This window comes from Pteropus vampyrus, unplaced genomic scaffold (assembly GCF_000151845.1).
Source record: "Pteropus vampyrus isolate Shadow unplaced genomic scaffold, Pvam_2.0 Scaffold381, whole genome shotgun sequence".
NCBI lineage: Eukaryota > Metazoa > Chordata > Mammalia > Chiroptera > Pteropodidae > Pteropus > Pteropus vampyrus.
In genome coordinates, this window is record NW_011889162.1 from 259,247 (window position 1) to 263,415 (window position 4,169).

The window sequence follows — 4,169 nt, forward strand, 5'->3', positions numbered from 1 at the left end:
CAGTCCTTCGCCTCCCGCGGGCCGCTGGGGAGCGCGCGAAGCTGGCGCACTTGTCTCCGGCGGGCGCCGCCAGCACCTTTAAATCGCGCTCCTCTTTCTCATTCACATTTTGCCTGCTGCCGGGCCGGGCTCGCCTCACGTGGGGCCGAGCACCGCCGCCTATTGGCTGCGCCAGGAGGGGCGGGGGAAGGCGGGGCTCCGCCCCCTCCGGCAGGCCCGGCCGCGAGCAGGCTGTAGGCGCCACCGGCGGAGCGCGCGGGCCCGAGAGTCCGAGCCTGCGCGCCGGGTCCGCGCCGCGCAAACTTGAAAGCGGCGGTTGGCACCTCCAAGGCTCGAATCCCGCGGCCCAGCAGCCGGGTCGAGGCCGCCTCCGAGTGCAGCTTCCCGGGCTAGGAAACCGCCGCGGCCGGGCCGAGGGCGTTTTATTGCTTTAATATTTCTTTTGCATTGGAAAAAGCCTGCTGGCGGCTCAACCTAGCGCTGGGTGCTACTGCTGCGCCAGGGGTCCCGGCGAGGTTCCCGGAGTTGGGGGCAAGGTCCTGCTGCTTGGGATCCGCCCCTAGGGCCCTGGCCGGGAGCTGATAGCCCCTTCCCGCCTCAGGGAACCCTCGAGATTGCTCATTGCGCCCCCTGCACTCCTAGTGGGGCGGGGAGGCTGCTGGTTCTCCCATCCCGAGCTGGCCTCTCCCGTGAGCGATCCCTTCTCATTTGTCATGACATTCTTAATCATCGCACCTATTTACACACTTTGCCTGCGCGCACCAAAATAACAGCCACGATAATTATGATAATAAAGCGAGTCCTTTATCTGCTCCATCCTCGGGGAGGAAGGGGGGAGTTGCTGTGCCTCCAGATTGTATAACGTGAGATTATCCTGATGAAAGCTTTATGATGTTTGCTCAAATAAAAGCTGCGTTTTGTAAATAGGCGCTAATTAAGCACGTTGAGAACGGAGGGAGCGCTCACCCCGGCGCCGCCGCCCGGTTGCCAGCGCGAGGACTCGAGGGCGCGCGGCTCCCCTTTGCCTCCTGCAGGATGGAGCCGATTCCCTCAAGATGCTTCCCCCCTCCCCCGTCTCGACCATGGTAAATCCCCAGAATTTGGGAATAAGAGAATCGGCGGAGCGGGGGCAGGGGCTAGGGATGGTCTTATCCCCTTCCCCATGATGAAACCAAAACTTTCAGCTCTCGTGTTCCTTTTAAAAATGGAATCGTTTCGTCGCGAGGGTAGAAGGTGCAAAGCGCGCCAGCGCGCGCGGGGCTTCCACGCGCCTCCAGGGCCCCGGCTCCAACTTCCCGGGTCTAGACGTTCGCCCGGAAGAAGCCGACAAGCCCCGGGCTCGGGAGGAGAGGAGCGAAGGGCATTGTTACATCGGTCATTAAAAATCAGCTCACGCCGAGGAGCTAGTGGTTGGGGAGTTGGCCCGTGTTGGACGTGTGTTATGTATCACTTACAAGCACATTTAATTGGGAGATAAAGATAAATCGATCTTTATGAATTTATCGACCCGATTCTTTGAAGCTCTTCTTTCTCCCTCTTCCTTTTTCTCGCGCTCTCACTCCAAGGCCCCCCGGGGGACGTCTTACTGCGGACCACCTCCTCAGCCAGGAGTCTGGCCGCAGACCCACTGCCACCCCCAAGGGCCCTGGACGAGAAAGGGGAGGGTGCTGAGAAAACTCGCGGGCCCTGACGCCAGCCGCCCTCCTTCTTGCCTCCCCCCCCCCCCCCCCCCCCCCCATCCCCCGGACAAAGACGTCTCGAGCGCGGTTCCCCACTCCAGGCCGCTGTAATGGATGGCTCCGGCAGCAGGCGGTTTGAAAGGAATTCATTAGGACTCTGGCTGTATTGCCTCCACTCCCTGCACGCCCAGACCCCGAGGTGGCTTAGGCGGTGAGGGGAAAATGAATTCCCGTTGAGATCCACGGGGAAGGAGGTGTCTGTGGGGTCTCTGAGCTCTATCCCTCTTTCTCCACTCCCACAAAAGAAGCAAGAGAAGAAAAGGAAAAGAAAAATACCGAAGCCCAGGACAAAAGGCTGATTTCTTTATGAGCATAATAAATACTCCCTCTCATTATGAGATAGTTACAGTCACACAGGCTTAGGTCTGGTTAACTTGTTTTTTGAATCCTAAGAAAAAACGCTCGACTCCTGGCTTGATTTACGCTGCCACCGCCGGTCTCTTCGCCGCTTGACGCTGGCGTGCCTGCGTAGGCTGTTACTCATTCCACCCAGGCACGTTTGCCATCCACTTTGCTATTTCGCCGTAAAAATATTGTTCTAGGGACTTCCGTCGCCTGATTACCCTCCGAGAGCCAGGAATTCCTTTGATTATTTTGGTGATAATTCTACATTTAAAGTTCAGCAAGAAGATTTAGGTCCGTTGAATTATAGCTACACTTGAAATAATTTGATGGCATATTATTTGCATCCATAAATTGCCGTGGAAAGTATTGACTGCGGGGGTTATAATACTAATCTTCTTTTATTAGTGAGTTCAGAGAATTCTCATCAATATGAATTTTATTTACTAGTGTGCTTTTTCTCGAATGCAATGCAGTAATATTTTCTCATCTAATGCTTAACTGCTTAGAAAACGACTGTTCGCGTCATAAAAGGGTCCTTGTGTTTCGCCGTGATTAACAAGAGTCATTCGGGGCACCTCAGCCACCTGCAAAGCGTTCAGAGCGTGGGGACTGCAATAATAAAAGAGTTTAGAGTTTTCCCTCAGCTCCTGGCAGAGATTTATGGGCAGCGAGCGACAGGTACATGGCTTATCCAGCCTTCGGGTTCCTACCTGCTCAGCTGGCATCTGCCTCAAACTGCAGAGCCCAGGGTGACTCAGCTGGCCCTGGCTGCTCAGGAAAACCGTCCTCGCAGATCTTTGCAACTCTGCTTTAAGAGTCCCCTCCCCTCCCTCGGACTGGGAAAAATGAAGGACGCACCGGAAGGGTCCTCTAACTCCAGTTAACTTTCACGAACTTCGCTCCCGGGTAACGTCCCTCCGGACTGAAGTTGGCCCACCCCTGAGCATTTTCTTCGGCGAGTGCCAAGCCGGTGTCAGTATCGTATTAAGCCACCCAAAAGCTCAGACATCAGTGAAACGGATGGTAATTAAGTTGTCTCCACGCTTTGGGGCTGTCCCCGGCAGCGTTTGCCCGCAGGTGTGTGCAGGCTGAGCGTAAAGTGCTAACCGCACAAGTAAATGAATATTCATGCCGCAAACTTGCGTGGGCCGGCCGACTCCGGCCCCGAAGAGGGAGCACGGCGACCCGCGAGCATGCGTGCCGCCGGCAGGGGCGAGGTCGCGGGTGGTCGTGGAGAGGGGACAGCGTGGGACCTTCTGGTGTCCGTGGGTGCGGAGCAACCCGAGGTCTAGCGGGCCTGACGCTCTCGCCCACCTTCCAGTCCCAGGCGACAGGCCGGTTTCTCGGGCAACCGTGCTGCTTTTATTTATAGGGACTTTGAGTGGCCCGATCATTCGGTCATTGCCGCGCCTCTTGCTCCTGGCAGTAGTTGGGAAATAGCTTGGGATGGGTTTTATTTATGGAAGGGCAATTGGGATTCACACCCAGCTCACCCAGAACAGTCCCCCCGGAGCCCAGGACGCACTTACAAAGGGGTGCTTGTGTAAAATTCCCCATCAGACACACCAATTTGCAAGTAGCAGAAAGCATTGAAGCCTCATCTTTTTTAACTATTTTATTCAGCTTTTTTTTTTTTTTTTTTTTTAAATCTGAAAGCCCAAAATAGACTCCATGTGGTTCTAAGTGAAGTCAGCCCTTGGCTGGCTTTGAAATAGCTCCTGCAATTATGTAAAAGAGCCATTCACCAACAGGACGGAATTAAAAGGGATCTCGCCCGCTTCCCTTTCATTGCCAACCTCTCATGTTTGGCCTTTCAAAGCACTTCCAACACGATGTCTTTCTCCAGGACAAAAGGCAGAACAAAAAAAGTTCCCAAACTTGTAAATTGAACGTCAAGGGAACTTTAAACAATTTAAAGCCCATAAATAATGATAAAGGGGACTGGCAAAAAAGGCAAACCCATTCAATTAATAGAGTTTCCCAAGCAAAGATCAAGTGGTTTATAAAATAAAAGTCTTCGGTTTCATTATTCTGCGCCTTGACCACGAGAAAGCGGGACAGGGGGTTTTCTAAAGCGCCCTGAAG